Consider the following 21,793-nt stretch of genomic DNA (forward strand, 5'->3'; position numbering starts at 1 on the left):
CAATTCATCTTGCTCTAAGTCACTAGTTTCACTTTCTTCTTCACTAGTTTCACTTTCTTCTTCACTAGTGCTGTGGCTAGATGCTTTTAGTGCTATAGATATTTTATGCTTTGGTTTAGGATTTCTTTCTTTCAAGGCCATTTCATAGGTGAGAAGTGAGCCTATAAGTTCATCCAAAGAAGTAATCTTGATATTTCTACCTTTCGTGATAGTTGTAGCCTTTGGTTCCCAAATAGAGGGAAAGCCTCTTAGAATTTTCCTAATCATCTCATAGGTAGTATAGGTTTTTCCTAAGGCGCTTAAGGAGTTTATTATGTGGGTAAATCTGGTGTACATGCTTGATATTGTTTCATCAGAATTCATCTTGAATGCTTTGTATTCACTTGTTAACATGTCTATCCTATTATCTCTAACATCAACGGTTCCTTCATAAGTTACTTCTAATTTGTCCCAAATCTCCTTAGTTGTTTTGCATGCCATAACTCGGTTAAATTCATTAGCATCCAATGCACAATACAACGCATTTATAGCACTTGTATTTATTTGAAGCATTTTATAATCTAAGTCGGTCATATCCTTCTTTTCTTTTGGAATTTGTTTTCCATCAACTATCTTAGTAGGGATAAGGTTTCCATCCATAACTACTTCTCAGACTTTCCAATTCATGTGTTGGAGATATATTTCCATTCTCTTTTTCTAGAAGGCATAATTGTGTCCACAAAAGATTGGTGGATGGGTGAGGATTGGCCTTCACCGAATGGTGCTACTCCAACATTTTCCATTAGATCTTTTTATAGTTTCTTGTTAGGAATTTCTATAACAGGGCTATGATACCAATTGAAATTAAGAATAGCTTCCTAAGACGAGAGTTGAATTAGATTCTTTTTTATTTTAACTTTTTTTAAAACTTTTGCTTATGACACTAAGAAAAACACAATTGATAACTGATAATCACACTTGAAAATACTGAAATTTAAATTAACAAATCAATCGATGAAATAAAAGTAATTTAACCACTCAACCAAAAATATTAGTGCTTTTGGTAATTTCCCTGTAAATGTTTACCACCTTCTTTGAGTCAGCTCTTAGTATGCACTTCTCTTGATTAAGATTTCTGCAGATTAACCAACGTACTCCCTTTTGGGTTTCTGCAAATGGTTAATCAAAATGTACTTTCTAAGTATCAAGAGTCTTTGTTTCTTTCTCACTTTAAAACCTGCAACCTGCACTTTTAAATCATACAACAGCAGCAAGTACAAAATAGAAAGTAAAGAAGAGAAAAAGACATTTTACAAGGTTCGGCTTCAACACAGCCTACGTCCTCGCCCGTGGCAAAACACCGAAGGGTTCCACTATGGCAGTTCCGTTACCGGGTGGAACAACACCAGTTTAAGATCACTCCTTTAGCCAAGGCTAGAGCCCGCCTTCCCCAAACAATATACCCTTGTTTGGTCAACGATCCAACAGCCTGGAATCGTCCAAAATCTACAAGAGAGATATCAAAAAGCTAGTGTACAAGAGATGCTCACACAAATAACTGATTAGTACAAATAGAAACTATGTACTTCAAAAGATAAATATCAAGAAAGAAATAAACTTTTGAAGCTTTAATAGAGATTTCACCAAATTCCTTTTCTCCATATGAGAAATTAGTAATCATTCTTCAGGAATTGATGAGTAAGAAAATCAGAACCACAATACTTTCAGCTTGCAAGAGATTAATCAAGGAGAGATTTTGAGAGCAAGAGAGCTTGAGAGATTTTCAATGCTTGGTGTTATTTTTGATTTACAAGAATCATGTATTTATAGTCTTCAAAGAAAGTTTCCTTGTTGCAAAAGTTTCCTTAAAGGGTTTCCCAAGTTGTTAGAAAATTTGAGGTTCAAACGGCTATAATTTAAAAATTAAGATTTTAAAAAATTTACCCGTTGAACAGTGTTCAGATGTCTGAGGTTTCGAGGTCAGACGTCTGAAGTTCCTAAAACCCTTCAAAAATTGAATTAGATACAGGGTCAGATGTCTGAAGATAGGGCTCAGACATCTGAGGTGCCAGGTTCAGATGTCTGAAGTTGCGAGTTCAGACGTCTGAACTGCTACTGCCTCTTTCTATTTTGATCTATAAAATCTTCAAACGTCTGTACTTAATCTTCAGATGTCTGAAGTTATTTTTCAGATGTCTGAACATGAAGTTTAGTCATCTAAAGTTGCCACTTCAGATATCTGAACTGAAAAGTTCAGTCATTTGATCTGCTAAGAACCTGTTTTAGAAAATAATTTTCTTTAAAAACTGATTTGCTCTCTTATGATTTTTAAAAGACTTGTTTCAATATTCTTTAAATAAGTCTTTAAGTCCTTATAATCTCTTGAAAGAGCCTCAAAACATATTTCAAACGATATTTTAGCTTTTGAAATACTTACAACATATTTCCTAAAACTTTGTATGACAAGCTTGATATTCTCCTCAATCTGGCTTTTGAAATTCTTTGCTTGAGCTACAAATGTCTCAGTTTCTCCTTGTATCATTGATTAGTTTTGATCTTTTCTTGAACCACACTTGATTTTTACTTGAACCATACTTGAACTTTACTTTGAACCATTTTTCCTGAAACATAAAAACTCAACCTTTCCAAGTTAAATAATCATTTGTTTGTTATCACCAAAACTGATTGAAAAACCTTACTAGGCCAACAAAGTTTCAAATATTTTAATCTTGTTTAAAAAATGTTTAACCGCAATAAAAATCAGGGCAACCCGAGAGGTACGATCGACCAAAACCATTTCGATCGACTAGAGTTCACATGGTTCGATTGACCAGGACACGTTTGAACTGAAGACTCAGTCGACTGAAAGTGCCTGTCCAAAGGGCGATTTTCCATTTTACCAAGGTTCGGTCGACCAGGCCATTTTGAACTGAATGGTTCGGTCAACCAGAAAGTTGGGATTTCTCCCAAGGACACTCGGTCGACCAAGTAGTTGCAATACAAATTTGGTTCGGTCAACCAGATGGTCAATTTGTTGACCTGAGGAGGTTTTAGTCGACCGGGGGATTTGAACTAAACTGGTTCGATTGACCAGGACCTTGGTCAACTGTTGACTTAGGCCTGTTTCAGTCGACTGGGGCAGAATGAACTGCCAAGGTCGGTCGACTGAAAGTGCCCAATGTGTGCATTTCGGTCCTATTATGATCCACTCAAACCCTAATTAAGTGCCTAACATTCATAGGTGCAATGGTGAGTGTCCTAAGGTCATTTTTGTCCAATTAAAGACACCGAAAAAATCTGGTGTCGGTCGACCTAAGGTTTTTCTACAATCACTTTGGGTTGTATTTGGTTTGAGCTTACGTATTATATCATGCATGTGATGTGTGTGAGCTTATTACAAACCAGTCCCTATTTACTATTACGAACCCTTTGCATATAAATGAATTATATTACAACATGAAATAGGGTACAATATGTAATGGGTCTTCCAACTTTAAGTTTTCACATGCCATCAATATATCTGCTAATATAGACCTGCACATGAACTAGATATTCATCAAATACATGAGTATTTGTCATTATCAAAACCAGGATATGACCCATGGGGTCAACACTATCCTATTAGGATGACCATTCTTAGCGATGGCTAACACCTACATTCAATGTAGGTCAGGGATTATTAATGTGTCCTTTGGCAACATGTAGCTCTAGCTGAATATATTCCATGCTTCCCAATATCCACCCGATGACATCCAAGCTTTGGATGTGGACCTGAGTGAAGGTCATTCAAAGAATAACCCTTGATGATTATGATTTCCGACCCATGTATCAATTCTAGCAAGAGGAAACTCGAGCTCATGGTAGGAAGAAATGATGTATAGAGATTTTGGGAATGAGGAAATTTGACCACTACATGACCCCACCAAGCGCTTCCTACCATCCCAAGCTGATTCAAGAAATCTATCAGAATATGCACCACGATGCACAGACACCTTTTGTACAACTGTTGTTTAGGGTTTGTGATTTGAGCTAACCGCCACCTTTATAGATAAAGCGTGATCCCATCCTGAGGCCAATATTATACCATGGGAAGCATTGGATTCCTCAGACGTCCATCATATTATCTAATATATGATCCATGTTCAGTATTATGATGGAGGTAATATGGTGCGAGGCACCTATACAGCTCAAAGAAGAGTACCAGACTACTTGCTCCTTTGGGATTGGATTCTTCAACGTAACATCTGCGTATCATGCCACCATTCTGAGTGGCATGGCATCCACCTACAGTCTTTTTATGTTGTACATAGAAATATGAAGGTGGATATACATCAGATGATGTTGGCTGAGATGATCACATTCTATGTGAAGAACAGCGATCAAAACTAAGGAAGCCAATGCCTGAAGCCCGGAGAAGGATAGACGGCTAGGGAACTGAGGAGACCTATTATCCCATACGCCCAGCTTATCAGAGCGATGTTGATGCGTCTGAAAATTAACTTGGACAATCCTTATGCACACATTCTCATTGGTGAGTTCACCACTGAGAGGACATGGTGCTAGAGCTTGCAGTTTGTAGCCATGGCCAGGCTAAAGATTCACCAATGGGCTTTTTCTGAGGGAGTCTCAGGGTTCAAGCTCCCTATACTAGACTTCTTTCATGACCCAACGGACAAACCAGCATGCCCACCAGTCCCTCCAGCACGTCGCGTGCCGAAAGAGTGGAAGAGGACGACATATGTGCCCTCCAAATCAGCAGCAGCACCCTCTAAGGCAGCACCTCCTGCGACGGCATCTTATCCACCGGCATCCCCCTTTGTGCCTCAGGCAGGGGATGATCTAGGCCTCTTACGCCATGAATTTGAGATCTTTTTAGTAGAGATGTACCGTGAGAGGGAATAAACTAGGGAGGCAATCAGCCAAGGATTTGGAGCGATCACTAAAGCAGCTCCTTCCACCACCCCTAGACCCTCTATACCTCCGACCCCTGCTTCTCCTGCTGCTACATGGGATACCCCCTTTTCATTTGCACGGCCCGTGCTAGTTCAACCTCCGTCCCCTTCAGTGCATCCACCTGCGCATCAGTCTTCCCCTCCTTAGGCCACTTCACCGGCAAGCCTGGTGATTATGATTAAGGTTGAGTTTTCTAGCAAGGAGGAAGAAAAGACCCTTCCTGCTGAGATCCCATCACCAACCACCAACTCGGGCGAGGCTCAATCCCCCGCATAGTCTATTGAGGAGCCTGATATTATAGAGCCAGTCACTGATGTGATTTTAGGTGTAATTCCAAGAGGGGGGTGAATTGGATATTTTAAAACTTCCTAAGTCAATTTGGCTCTATTTTAAGATCCATAATCAAGATCAGTATTGCCCAACTTAGAGTCTTTCTAATCCAAATATTAATCTAGCAGATATATGAATATTTTAAATAATTTATACAAGTATAATTGTTTAAGTATTTTCCAATCAATTACAATGTAATGTTTAAGTACTCAAGCAGTTAAATCAATAGATAAATATAAGCATGTAAATACAAGAATGTGAGGAGAATGGGAAAGAGTGACACAAGGTATTTATCGAGGTTCATCCAATACTGCCTATGTCCCTGCCTCAACCCAACCCACTTAAGGATTCCACTAAATGCTCACTTAATAGGGTGGAGTGACACCATTTACAATACTCCTTACTAGGCAAAGTCTCTTCAGCTCAATTACGGGGCTGAGCCACAACCAGTTCTCCTTAAGAGGTAGAGTCTCCTCAATTCACTTAACGAGCGGAACCAAACTAGTTCTCCTTACGAAGCGGAGTCTCCTCAGCTCACCTAACCGGACTAGAGCCAAACTGGTACACCTTACAAGACGGTGTATTCCTCTTCTGACGATACCACATGCTGAGAATACAAAGACAAAAAAATATATATATGTACAATGAGATGCTTCTCCAAATAAGCTAGTGTGTACAAGATAAAGCACTATAAGCACTCTCAAATGATTTACAGTTGAAGCTCTGTAGAGTATGTAATTTTTCTCTCTAAAGTATTTTTAAAATAAAGACTAAGAGTTTTTGAAGATGCCTTTCCTTAAGATTGACCTTGTATAAAACCAAAAATACAAGAGTCATTTCAAGCAAAGAATATATGAGTTGATATATTGCTCAAGCACTCTTGATTTACTCAAAGATTATCTCCACAAACAATTTTCAATGATGAATCGTATAGGAGATTTTGATCTTTGAGGGTAACCACAAAATAAAATAAAGACTTTCGAGCTAACTATATGAAACTTGAATACAAGCTTAAGTCTTTTTCAAGAACCCAAAATAAGTTTTCTCCAAGAAAGTATTTTTCAAAACAAAGAATTTTGGAGAAAAAAATTACTTTTTAAAATCTTAAGAACAATGGGCTTTTCAACCAAGATATATAACTTGAATAAATGCTCAAAGCCATCTTGTATGAATCTCAAGATTTCCTAAAAATATTTTTCAAAAAGATAGTATGGGAAAAACTGATTTGATCTTTTGATATGGAGTAGAAAATGAGAAAGAATTAAAGAATAAGCAATATAACTTTCAATCTATTTTTCTCACCGGCCAAGTATTTATAGACTTTTTTAGGATATGGCTGTTATCTGACCGTTGGGCATTAAAATAATATTAAAATTTGACTTTTTCAACCGTTAAACGCCCAAAATTTTGAACTTACCTGAAGTTCAGTCGACAGACCTATAAGGCTAGTCGACTGACCAATAGGGCTAGTCGACTGACCAATAGGGCTGGTCGACTGACCCTCAGGCGGACAAAAAGATTTAATGCTTTAAATACAACAAGCCACGGTAATTTGATAAACTAAGTTAAGTATAGAAAACAAGAAGAGTATAAATATTAATTTTAGAAGCTCCCCCTAACAATTTGAAAGCTGAGCTTAGTTCAAAATAAGCCTTTACAGAACACACATGCATTAGAAATTTTGAAATCAAATCGTGCAAGGTGTTCACATGTCACTAAAACAATCCATATCAAATGGAATTTAATAAACATAGGATATGATGTTCAGTGGAGATTAAAACAACCCTAGGACTCAAAACAAAGTTAGAATGTGCATGAAAGACCATAGGATTTAATTTTTTCTAAAAGCATAGAATGTAAGAAATTTAGATTATTTTTAGAAAAATTTGGGTAGCATTTCCTCTATAAATAGGACATTTCCATAAGGATGTGCTGCAAAACCTGGTTGTTAACAGCAAAAAGTTCATAATAATCTGCATCATCATGCAAATGTCATTAAATCAAGCATTTCCAACCAACAATGATTTTTATAGAACACACAAGCTTCAGATAATAAACATTTAATCATGCAATGTGTTTATGCATCCCACAACCATTCCATATCAAAATATAGATCTATGCAAACAGGATATAAAGTTCATGGAGCACCAGGTAAGCTTAGGACTCAAAAACAAAAACAGTAATCACATAATGCAAGTGAATCCATGATTAAGAGAGTTTCTACAAAACATTTGCAAAAATAAATTTAAGGATGAAAAAAAACAACTCGTAGTTCCCTCATCCTTTCAAAAATGATTTAGCATATCTTTTAATCAAGTATGGGAAATTTAATAAAATTTCGGCAGCATGTCATTTGTAAATGGAACATTTTCCCTTATCTGCAGATCATAAAACATGCACAGATAGCCTAGAAGATATAACAGCATGCAGTTCATAAGTTTGCATCATACAAATGCCATTTAATTCAAGCATGTAACAACCTAGAATCTCTACCAACATGTAATTCACAATACTGCATCAACCATGCAGTTGGCGTTCGAAGCAAATGAGGATATTCAGTGAAGTTCAGTTTTAGTTCATGCTATATATCACCAAGAAGACTATCCATTCAGAGAATCATAATTAAAAAGAAAAAAAAAAAACAAAACAAGATAGTAGATGAAGTGCAGTGTTCACAATGAAGAAAAGAGAAATATCCTATGTTTAAAAAAATACAAACCAAATAAAAATTGTTCAATATCCCAAAAATTTAAACACCTGAACAGGTGTCAGAAAGATCCTATAGTCAGTGACGCCCCCCTCAGCTATAGCTCTTGGGCCTCTCCATCGACAGGTCCTCCACTGGATGCCTCATCACCCCTTATGTCCATATGATCCTTTTTATCTTCATCCTCGCCTTGTAATTCATCAAGGCATTCATTGACTTCATTGAAGCTCACCTATAGGAATTCTTCCAGCACTCCAAAATTATTTTGAACTTCAATAAGCTGATTTTCTGCAGAAGCTGCATACTCTATGATGTTCCTCTGAATGACCATGTATCAGGCATCAGAAGTAGCAGCAATATCCCTAATCTCACCCGGTATAGCAGTGAGATGAGCATCTACAGACACGAAGGATCTAGCTGTTGACTCTTGAAATTCATAAAGGGAGCTAGAGAGATGCACAACCGATGTGGAGAGCTACGCAATAGCAACCATGATTTCAACATTAGTAGGTTGTGGTACCTGAGGGGGCTGATCATGTGGAGCACCTGGTTGGACTCCTGCTTGTCTAGGGGCTATAGGTAACCACATGTTACCAATCTGCTCATACCTACTTTACAATGGTTGTGGAGAACATGTCTGTGTGCTTCCTTCTTTTTATTATTGAAAAATTTTTCTTTGTAACCTCCATTCTTAAGAAGGCCTTATTTAATATGCCTCCATATGGCATAACTATCTTATTTCTCATGGTCTTCAAACACATCCACTTTATAATCAAGCTTGACAAATCTAACTTCTTTCTTGTGAAAAGACACCACATGATAGAGCAATCTAAAAAGGAGACATGCACCCTAGACCTTGTAACACCCCGACCCCGAGGGGCCTGGAATATTAACTTTTTACTACTCATTTACAGCGAAAGCAAAATAAACTCAATTTTTATTAAACCAGAGCGCTAATATTCCATATTACAATCATTTATTTCAAAAGAAGAAAAATTACACAAACACAAATATCTGAAGCCATACTATTATTTCTAATCAATCTTTATTTTTCTAATCCCCACCCGCATGCTTGCTAAGCCTGATTTCTGACATGTCCTTCAGAGTTATCTGAAATAAAATATGATTGGGGTGAGACGACGCTCAGTAAGTAAATAAGATTATTATTAGTGTGTGGCTAAAATGAGCTTTTAAAGAATTTCGTAAAACAATATTTAATACTATAACTTCAAGATTACTTTTAGAATAAATATAAATTTAAAAATTTCTGCATAAAACTTTTGTCATCAATTTCAACAGTAAATTTTTATAATCATATATTATAACTGTTAAATTAAACTTTTAACTTTAAAACTGTAAAAATATTTAATGATAAACATACATATACTTTTCCTTATACGTTTTCCTTAGATCGTCATTTAAGCACCAGAATGATCATTTTCACGTAAACTTATACTTTTCCTTCAAATCATCAGTAACTTGTACTCTTAATTAAATATGTATAAACATATATTATAAAAACCACCCTTAGGCCTGTTTGCCGTAAGTCATGTTTACCCCCATGACTAGGTTGTGCGGTCCGAAGACTGGACTTAGCTGGCTGGCCAACCAAACTAAATCAACGTACGTAAACTTTAAGTGAGATTTTCTTTATTAAGTCCTGGTCCGGAACCAGGTGTGCACTCAGGAGAAATCCACTAACATAAATAACCACTCTGTAAACAGTGTAGGTGCACTCTGATCCGTATAAACTTTAAGCTGCGGTACCGAGCATCTGTAACTTTGAACTTTCCTTGCCATAAGGGGTTCTAAAATCATCTTATTATAATTTATGCAATTTAAAATAATATGGTGAAAATCTCATCTTTACTCATATTTTCATAAAAAAAAAAAGTGCAACGTAGAAATAAACTCATGCCACACAATTTTTGTGTTAAATATATATATAATTTTATTTTTGAATAGAAATAAATGCTGAAAATTTACCCGAGGGGATTAGAACATTTCTTAACTCAAAAATAGATGCAAGTATATTAAAGATAGAACTGGTATAATTAAATATGCGTAAAAATAAACTCATGGAAATTTTGTGGAACTAAGTAACATAATTAAAATTTACGTACAAAATAAACTCGGGTATGAATTTAAAATAAAAAAAAAAGAAACTAACATAATCAAAATTTACTTACCTTCTTCTTTTACCTTGTGCTACAAACACAAAAACTATCTTTAAGCAATGAGATCGGAAAGAGTGGGTGAGTGAGAACTTACTCAAAATTCTCTCTCCACCACAAATTCTTTCACTCACTAATCCTTCTCTTCCTTGGAAAATTGTTGTGAAAAATGAAGGTTGAGAGCTCCCTATTTATAGGAAAATTTTGGGGAAGAAATGAAATTTATAAAAGTGTGGGGAGATGGGTGAAATTATAATTTTTAAAAATTAAAGAATGGGCAAGGGATGGGCAAGGTATGGGTTGAGTATGGGATGGGGATGGAGGCCATGTGGGAGTGCTTGCCACCATTCCCATTAAATAAATTTTTAATTAATCACTTACCTAATTAATTAATCAATTAGTTAATTAATTATTTTATTATTTTATTATTTTTCTTAATCATTATTATCATTATTATTATCATTGTTATTAATTTTGAACCATTTTTAGTATTTATTTATTTTATTAGTTATTTTTGAATAAGAATTAAATTTGAATTTTGAAAACTCATGTGGGCCCCACATGGTCTTGTGGGCCCCACACAACTTCGAGACTCGAATGGATCCTACGTAACTCGAATAACTCTTATACGATTTTATGTATCCTACATAGCTTTGAGACTTGTGTAAACCTCCATACGGCTTCGGGACTCATGTGGGCCCCACACAGTCTTGTGGGCCCCGCATAGGATACCTATATTATTATTATTTTATCATATATTTCTTCAAATTATATCAGTTAAAACATTATTTTATGTACTAATTTACGTATATAAACAGTGTCTTGTGGCTCCGGGACTCATGTGGACCCCACATAGTCTTGTGGGCCCCACATATGATACCTATATTATTATCATCTTATTATGTATTTCTACAAATTATGTCTGTCAAAACACTAGTTTATGCATATATACTTATTTACGTGTACAAACAGTGTCTATCCTGTTTATCCTATGAAATTCCATTTTGACCAGGCCGACCTCCAGGGAGCGATTGAGCCGCAATGGTCTCTGAGTACTCGCTAAGACAAGGTCTTTCTTAGGCATCAAACATGGAATCAAGGATCCTACAGAAAAACACTTCTGTATTGATATTAACTTAATAACTATTTTTATTATTTTATTATTATTGTACTTTAATCATATATATATATATTTTTTTTTTTTGGGTCATCACAGACCCACTGTTTGGCAAGATATTATATGAAATTAAGTGGAGTATTATTTTGGCAACAAGATGCAGTTGAGATTCACAACAGGAACTGTCATTACTAGGTTTGCAAATGCCTCAACTGTAAAGTCTTGTTCATTCATCCATTTCATTCCTAGGTTAGGACATTCAAACTCTCCCCGGTGTATCTCAAAGGTCTTGGCCAGGCAGTCGACATCGAACTGAACAAGTGTTTCTAGAACCCTAGAGTAAAAACCTTTATCATGTTTTCCTAGGTTAGAATAAAACGGGTGTACTAAGGTTGGGTAGACACTCTTGGACTAGTAGGCAATAAATGGGTACCACCCCAAGTTTTTGAACATTTCCAGAATATTTCCAAAGTGCTGCTGCATAAAGGGGATATCTAGAACCTTACCCAGAATTGCCTCTTTAGGGGGGGAAGTCTCTTTCGTACTTGATTCTCGCATTATCAGAAACGAACTAGTCTCCCATGACATCTTCGGCTTTCTATATGGATTTCCTCTTGTCAACCCTTGGCATTGTGGATTGAAAGATTAATATTGGGGTAGAAGTGTGAGAACGAAGTTTTTCAGGAAAAGAGGATTTTCTTCCCAAGATAGCTGGAAAAATAACTCAACTATGCGCAAGAGACTATATATAGTCTCAAGCTTCGATCGACTGAGATCAGTCTCGGTTGATGGATGAGCATTAAATGAGGTCTCTTTTGTCTCTGGTCAATCGATTGAGGCAGATGCAAATTGGTTGACTAAAGGTGTGCAATGGTTCGGTTTCTGGAGGTTAGTCGGCTGAGAGAAATGATGGGTCAATTGAGTCTCGAACATATATTGCCTTTTTATTGCTCGGTTTACTAAGGCTTAGTGTTGGTCGACTGAGCTCAAATTGAGAGCTTATTTGCAATGTGCATTTCATCAATTTACGAAAGAGAGTAATTTTAAAGACTTATTAAATTTAATTGGTGGGATGATTCCTATTTTTCTTGAAAATAATTAAACCATTTTTCATTCGCTACGCTCTCGGGATGTCGTGATAGTTTGGCAACTCCGCTGGGCTTCGACCCTATTACCCAAAAGTCTAGGCCAATATTCTTAAAACAACAAGAGTCCAACTTTTTTTAAAAAGCCAAACCCAGATTTCAAATGTGGGCTTCGACCCTATTACCTAAAAATTTAGGGCAATATGTTTAAGCAATCCAAACCTGTTGCCCTAACAAGGTCTTTCATTTGGTTTTGGTGATAACAAACAAAGGACTATTTAACTTGGAAAGGTTGAGTTTTTGTGTTTTAGGAAATATGGATCAAGTATGGTTCAAGTAAAGTTCAAGTATGGTTCAAGTAAAGCTCAAGTATGGTTTAAGAAAAGATCAAGTGTGGTTCAAGTGAAGATCAAGTATGGGACAACTATTCAACGATCCAAAGAGAAACTCAGATATTTGTAGCTCAAGCAAAGAATTTCAAAAGCTAGATTGAGGAGAATATCAAGCTTGTCATACAAAGTTTTAGGAAATATATTGTAAGTATTTCAAAAGCTAAAATATCATTTGAAATATTTTTTGAAGCTCTTTCAAGAGATTATAAGGACTTAAAGACCTATTTAAGAATATTGAAACAAGTCTTGTAAAAATCATAAGAGAGCAAATCAGTTTTTAAAGAAAAATATTTTCCAAAATAGGTTCTTGGCAGATTAGATGACTGAACTTTTCAGTTCAGATATCTGAAGTGGCAACTTCAGATGATTGAACTTCATGTTCAGACATTTGAAGAATTACTTCAGACATCTGAAAATTAAGTGCAGACGTCTGAAGATTTTTTTGGATCAAAACAAAAAATAAGTAGTAGCAATTTAGACGTCTGAACTCACAACTTCAGACATCTGAACCTGGCACCTCAGACGTCTGAACCTTCTCTTTAGATATCTGACCCTGTGTCTAGTTAAATTTTCAAAGGGTTTTATGAACTTCAGATGTCTGACCTCGAATCCTCAGACATCTGAACACTGTTCAACGGGCAAATTTTTAAAAATCTTATTTTTTAAAATTATAGCCTTTTGAACCCCAAATTTTCTGACAACTTGGGAAACTCTCTAAGGAAACTCTTGAAACAAGGAAACTTGCTTTGAAGCCTATGAATACATGGTTCTTGTAAATCAAAAATCACACCAAGCATTGAAAATTTCTCAAGCTCTCTTGCTCTCAAAATCTCTCTTTGATCAATCTCTTGCAAGCTGAAAGTATTGTTATTCTGATACTCTTGCTCATCAATTCCTAAAGAAAGATGACTGATTTCTCATCCGGGGAAAAGGAATTTGGTGAAATTATTGTAAAGCTTCAAAAGTGTATTTCTTTCTTGATATTTATCTTTTGAAGTACATAGTTTCAATTTGTACTAATCTGCTCTTTGTGTGAGCATCTCTTGTACACCAGCTTTTTGATATCTCTCTTGTAGATTTTGGACGATTCCAGGCTGTTGGATCGTTGGCCAAACAAAGGTATATTGTTTGGAGAAGGCGGGCTCTAGCCTTGACTAAGGAGTGGTTGTAAACAGACGTTGTTCCACCTAGTAACAGAACTGCTATAGTGGAACCCTTCGGTGTTTTGCCAAGGGCGAAGACGTAGGCTGTGTTGAAGCCGAACCTCGTAAAAACCTTGTGTTTTTCTCTTTTATTTACTTTCCATATTTTGTACTTGCTGTTGTTGTATGATTTAAAAGTGCAGGTTGCAGTTTTTAAAGTGAGAAAGAAACAAAGACTCTTGATATTTAGAAAGTACGTTTTGATTAACCGTTTGCGGAAACCCAAAAGGGAGTACATACGAAGAAGTTACTCAAAGAAGGTGGTAAATAATCACAGGGAAATTGACAAAAGTACTAATATTCTTGGTTTAGTGGTTGAATTGTTTTGATTTCATTGATTGGCTTGTGAATTTAAATTCCAATATTTTCAAGTGTGATTATCAATTATTAATTGTTTTTTTCTTGGTATCATAAGCAAAAGCTCAAAAACTATTAAAATCAAGAAGAATCCAATTCACCCCCCCCCCCCTTTTGGGAAGCTATTCCTAATTTCAAAACCCATGCTTCAAAACACTTGAGATCCTAATGCACATCTAAGCCTATAAGCCCACATCGAACCAACCCAATGGGTCAACTCGCCCGAGTTAACCCTAAATCTAGATCATAACCTGATCCTTCATAGGATCTAGGGTACATGGACCATCACTAGGGAAAGGGATGGTTGAGGGAGGAATTGAATTGAAATGGTGGTCCATCAAGGGTCGACTTAATTATGAAATCTTGCATTAGTTGAAAAGTTTTTTTTTTCAGAATTCTGGCAAAGTGGTTATTTAGGTTGTATTACATTCATACAGTTCATGCATAATTTCATGCATAACCTTGCATGATAGGCTGCATGCATTGTAGTAACCCGAAAAAAAAAATATAATAATAATAATAATAATAAAATAAAATTAATTAATTAAATTAATAAATAAAATAAACAGTATGATAAGGAACAAATATATATATATATATATATATATACTTGTGTGTGTGTGTGTATATATATATAAAAAAGGTATGAAAGCTTCTTTACTTTACTTTAGGTTTATTATATATATATATATATTATTAAATTAGCAAGCTTCTTTAAGAAGCTTTGGAAGGAAATCCAATTTTTGGATTTGTTGGCCGTGTCTCTCTTCTCTCTCACTTTCTCTCTCTCTCTCTCCTACAACTCTCTCTCTCTCTTCGATTTCGGGTTAGTTTTACGCCGGATCGACAAACCGAAACCACCACGACGCTCCTAGCGAAATTCTCTACAAGTTTGCCGGAACGGATCGTCAGGAAAACGAAATTGGATTTCATCCCAAATCCAAGGTAAGGCTTTATATTCAATATTTGGATTTTTGACAGTTGAAGAAAGTGATATACGCGTAAAAATACTGAACTTTAATACTGGAAATTTTCAGTTCCAGGGTGTTGATTGGAAACGTGGGAAATCATCCCTAAGTTGAGGTAAGACTTTTTAAAGTCGAATTTGACTTAGTGGTAGTTATAGAAAATGTTGTACGTACGAAAATACTGAACTTTAATTCTGCGAGTTTTCATTTTCAGGGTGTTGAGTTGAGAACCTTGTGGGTACGGGGGAGATTTTCTTAGGGGCTTTTCAGGAATCAGGTAAGGGGATAAACTAAGCTAGTTTTGTTTAAGAAAATGCATGTATACATATATGTAGCATCTGGTTTTAGGAAAAATAAATATATTTATATATATGATTTATATTTGGAAAATACTGTTTAAATGATGATATGTTGAATACGAGGAAAATTTGTTTAGTGTGGCATGAGTATAAGAATGTTTTGTACTGTTTTTTTTTGGAATGGGGATGATATGGATTTCTATGATGGAAAACCGGCGTACGGGTCGAGATATTTTTATATGTATATGTGATTTGCCGGCGTATGGGCCGTGCTATGTGGATGAGATTTGCCAGCGTATGGGCTGTGCTATGTGATTTGCCAGCATACGGGCTGTGCTATGTGATTGCCGGCGTATGGGCCGTGCTATGTGGATTGCCAGCGTACGGGCTGTGCTATGTGATTTGCCGGCGTACGGGCCGTGCTATATTAAAATGTGTAATACCGGCGTACGGGCCGATGATTTTTTATGATACACGTATATATGTGAAATGATATGATTGATGCGAAAATAAATGATATGAGATATTTATGTATCACGATTTTAGTATATGTATATGATATCAGAACCTGGTTGGCTTGGTCTAGGCTAGCACTTGCACGGTACCGTTGTTATGTGTCCATGGTCTTCGTGATCATGATATCTGTGTTAACGCCGCTGTACGGAGTGGTGTGAGATTGGATGGTCGATGTGGTTATTTTCAAGAAGTGTGCTGTTATCGCCCCTGGTGTACGGACCAGTCTGGGTAGACCCATCGGACCTACAGACTACTGTTTGACTTGGCAGTGGTCGGCCAACTATTGTCAAGTCCCGCCTTCGGGCCACACAACCCAGTCATGTGGGGGTAATACATGACAACAGCCAGCTAACCTACCAGGATTGTTTTATGTTATTATTAGTGTATGAGATGAGATATGTTTATGAAAATGCAGTATATTCTGCTATGTGTTGATATGCATATGTTTTCCCAGATTTGATAAACAGTATTGAATATGTTATGTATGGTATATGTAGAACACAGAATACTCATGTTGCCACACACTGGTATTAGTTTATTTCCCTTACTGAGAGGTGTCTCACCCCTAAATCTTATACATTTTTCAGGAGCCCCTGATAGGAGAGCGGGAAAAGCCCCGCTGATCTAGATCAGTTGGTTGCCCTCTTTGGAAGGGTAAGTTTTTGGTAGGGACAGTTAGGTTTTTGTGGGGATTGTCCCTAGATTTCATTTTTGGGATGTATATACTGTGAGATAGTAATTGTAGTGACTCTGGTATGTGTTATGCACATTGTGATGAGATGTATATAATTTTGTACTTTCTGCTGCGTAGGCTTCTGCTGTATGTTTTGTTATATCCCTGGTGCCCACGGGTCCAGGTGGATTGTGTCCTGCTGAGCTGGAATGTATGATGTGATGATAATTTATTTATATAAAAAAATAATAATATGCGAAAAAGGAGCGGGTCGTTACATGCATGTTCATATCTCTGTTTGTATATATGTTTGAACTAGTTACATCCATACATAAACACCCATTGCATAACATAATCATGCATTCATCGTTCTAAAGGAGGGGTTTTATATGCATAAAGCAAGGAGTAAAACTAGAGTGCAATGATTGAAACCTCTACCCACCAGTACAATACCAGAAGGAAGGCAAGAATTATGAGCGAATGGCTAGAAAGTAGGGTTCTGAGCATAAAATAGGGACAAGAAGAATTGAACGGTAAAATGAGTAAAATCTTGGAGTTGCTAATGAACAAAGGAAAAGTAATGTAGGTCGATCTTGAGACAGATGCAGATCCCACACATGCTCCAGGGTTTACCTTGGTCCACAGTTAGACCTCAGCACCTCCATCTGTTACCACAAAGGGCCCAATGCCAAACATCCCTCCGTTCATCCCTACTTTGCCTGCATAGGGATTCCCCGTAGCAGGGACACCTCCGATACTATTTTTTGATATGGGGATGAACAAATCTGAAATCGAGCGTCGCTGTGATGTGCTCGAGGAGTGTTTGAGAGTCATCAAAGGATCTAGTACATTCAACTCCATTGATCCTAATGACCTTTGCCTAGTGCCAAAGGTGATCCTACCACCAAAATTTAAAGTCCCGGACTTCGAAAAATTCAACGGAACCCACTGTCCTCGGACCCACCTGCGCCTTTATTGCCAGAAAATGGTCGCACACTCAGATGATGAGAAATTGATGATGCATTGCTTTTAGGATGACTTGACTGGAGCAGCTATCAAATGGTACATTGAGAAAGACCGAGCCTGGATTCGCACTTTGAGAGATCTGACGAATGCTTTTATAGCTCTGTACTGTCATGTGACAGAAATGGCACCTGTTGACTCTTTGAGTTCAATCATGTTTTGATAATGACATATCACTTAGTATTTGACCCGTACAATTGAGTTTGTGAACAGGATCATGATTTAGAATGTACGAACAATAAGCTTGATATGGAAGTCACGAGGAACCTAAAGTACATATCACTTGACTCAATCTATGGAATTAGAAGAATAATATGATGAAGAAGCAAGCTTCAAGTTCAAGATCTTCAATGGGAATGAGTATTTTGAATTGAATGTATTTACATATGTCATATGATATAATTCGAAGCTCAATATTCCCTAGATTGACCTTAAGACTCATGCATTTCATAAAAGATTCATTTACATTAGTTCTAGGTTGAATAAATTTTTAGAGGCAAATTTTAGAGGGCTCGTCGACGAACCATATGGCCTCATCGACAAATGCACGAAGGCCACTTGGGGATGAATAGTTTTCTCTCATCGACAAAAAAAATACCAAGAGCCCAAAAAGTTTAGACAGTGCTTTCGTCGACGAAGTCATAGCCTCGTTGACGAACTAGTGTTGTACACTCATCAACGAACGTACCCATTCGTCAACGAAGGTCGGGGCAATGAATGGTGTTTCAGCGAGGATACGCATGGAAATTACTTTATCTAATCAATCCAACAGTGAGAACTTAATCTAAGGCTGAGAACACTTATAAAAATAATATCTAAACTCTAGAAGAACACTTTTTGCATATTATTGAGAGCCTTAAACTTTTTAGCATATTTTTGAGAGCTTTGAATCCTACTACTAAGAATCTTTGCTTGCATTCCAAAGAATACACATTTTGTCTGGGCATTCTCATCATTAAGATTTAAGCGAATACACACATAACTTCTGCTAATCTAGGTTTGATTTTGAGGTTTGGAAAAATCTTTCATTGAGTATTCAATAAGTTATTAAACGGTATTCTTCTCCATTAGTTGTTTATATAAAAATATTCTTGGGAGAAAGACACTTATTTTCCCATAGTTATTTATTTGAAAAATCTTTTGGGAATAGCACTTTAAAGATTGAATCCTTGTGATATTCAAAGTAACATCTTTATACAAAGAGCTTTACATTATTGGTGCAAAAAGTACTTGAAAAACTGTTTTTTTTTCAATCTTTGTAATATCCAAAAACATATCTTTATTCAAAGGTTTAATCTTACAAGTTATTTGATAGCAAGAACTTAAATTTGCATATTATTCAAGACTATCTTTCTAAAGATCTTATTTGTTATTCTTACATAAAGTGAGTTGAAATCAAACCCTAAGATCTCTAAAGTTTTTATTTTTAAAAAATTATTTTCGAGAGATATTAATTAAAAATAAATAAATTTGGGAAGCATCACATTACTCATATAACGATCTTATCGTTACATACATATTGAACTTCAAGTTTTATCATATGATTATGTGCTAGGAATTTTATTGTATTCACTAGCTTGATTAGAAGCATTTTGAGTTTTGCAGAAATTGTAATATTTATATTGTATTCACGGTTCGGGTTGTGAACCGAGGTTGAGGAGGAAGGTACGCCTCTTGTAAGCAGGAGATTGTAAGGGAAGTTTCCTCCCAGTTAAAGGAGCGGATTTTTTAGTGGAATCCTTAAGTGGGTTGCTTAAGGCGAGGACATAGGCTAAGGTAGGCCGAACCTCGTAAAAATTGAGTTTGCATCTCTCTTACCCTTACCTCTATTTAATTTCCGCGTAATCTTGTTTATGTGAATATTGTGAATATTTTAGATATATAGTAGGTATACAAAGTAATTGAGTAAATTAGGTTGATCGATAGAACCACTCATTGGGTTGATTAATTGAAAAATATTGAGATAGTTGTAAGTAGCTTGCAAGTTTGTAATTGATAGTTTTCCAAATTAGAACTTGAAGGACTTAATTTTTAAAATACCCAATTCGCCCCCTCTTGGGATAACACCGAAATTCATAGCACCTGATCACATGACCCTACAAAGCATGGAAATGAAGCCTAACGAAATATTCAGGGAATATGCGTATAAATGGAGGGACATAGCCATCTAGGTGAGCCCTCCAATGGAAGATAGGGAGGCTATCTCCTTATTCGTGAACATACTGAAAGATCCCTACTTTGGACATCTCTTAATGGCAACCCCCCATGACTTCATGGATGTTGTGTCCACCGGAAAGAGAATTGAAACAACCATCAAGGCAGGCAAAGCCAAAGGTGTGAATTCAGACTCGGGATCAAGCAAGAAATGGATAGGTAGAAAGAGAGACGAGGAAACTCAGATGGTTCAGGGGCATTATCACTAGAGAGGCAGAAATCAGTGGCCTAAGAATAATTCTATTTTTGTACCCACCATTAATTAGATAGCATATGCAGGAATGAGGCCTCAAATGGTTCTCCCCGGGCCTATGCCCGCCCAGCCGATTAATCGAACACAAGAAAGGGGTGTCCAAAGGAATATTAGAAAAATAGACCCCATTCCAATGACATATTCAAATTTATTCTCTCAATTGACGGAACAAAACATGGTTTCAGCAATTCAAGGGACTCCTGTCATACCCCCTATTGGTACGACCCAGAGGTCCGGTGCGCGTATTATGCCAATTCCTCGGGGCATACCATCGAGCGCCGTTGGGCTATTCAAACATAAAGTACAAACATTGAGGGATGTGGGTTGGTTGGCCTTCGATGACAAAAGCCTGGAATTCAGAATGATCCTTTACCCAATCACAGGGAAGGAAATGACTAGCATTTCGGAAGGAGCCAAAGCCAAACAGAAAGAGTATATCAACCATGGATCCAGGAAGTTCCACAAATGGCCTGAATGGATGGGTTTACCTTTTTACAGCAAGAGCGGAAACACAAAATTGACTATTCAATCCACTTCATATGGTGCTTCTATTTGCTTTATTTCCTTATTTTTCATCTTCTCTTTGTAATCCTGTGACATTTCTGTCTCAGAAAATTTCGTTCCCATCAATGAAATGAAGTTATACATTTTCGTATATCATTTGCATCATAAGTTCAATTGCAAAATTTTGTTTGCTCATGCTTTATGCGAAAATAAGAAAAATAACAATACTAGTATTTATGAACTTGAAACAGGATGTTAATGTAAACTAGGAAATGGAAGTTAAAGAAGATGAAACAATTTTCCTCGTCCTATGGATTCATGCGTCAAAGAAGCATTTTGCTTAGAAATCATGAAATTGTGTTGTTTGTTCCATAAGTTCATGTTGCTCGTTGCTTTTATTTTGATTAAATGACAGATAACCATCCTTGGCCGATCAGTTTTCCCATAAAAAACCAAGCGTCGATTTACCTTTTGTTAAACTCAATGAGCATGAATATTAACCCATTTTCTTCAAAAGTTAATGTCCAAAAAGTTTAAATCGGGTTCGGGGTTTCAAGGGTTTGACAAATTATATGAGATTAATGATGTATAAAATTAAATTTTTGTTTATAAATTTAGTATATTTTTTTTTTATTTCCTTTATCATTTTTCTTGATAACCACACCTGAAAATGAAGACTTCTTTATATTTCTCTTTCCTTCCTTAAATATTTTATGAGTTCCAAACGGGATCTTATAATTCATAATTAAAGTATAATTTTTAGACAATGGATAAATTAATAAGATTACAGATTTATACATCATTTTGGAAAATCATATTTTTGTTATTTTTCAGCTCAGACTCATATCCATGGCCTTGATATAAATTATTTTCATAACTTTAAAACATCTTGCTTGATAATAGAGATTGATAATTTCTTTGAACATTATTATCTGTTTAAACAAAATTATCTAATAACCATAAAAAATTCAAAATTTTATTAAATAATTAAAACGTAACCTGATTTTGTATTTGCAATAACCTCGATCGCAGCCGTCCACCTGTCCC

Source organism: Malania oleifera, chromosome 1, assembly GCF_029873635.1.
Source record: "Malania oleifera isolate guangnan ecotype guangnan chromosome 1, ASM2987363v1, whole genome shotgun sequence".
NCBI classification, from domain to species: Eukaryota; Viridiplantae; Streptophyta; class Magnoliopsida; order Santalales; family Ximeniaceae; genus Malania; species Malania oleifera.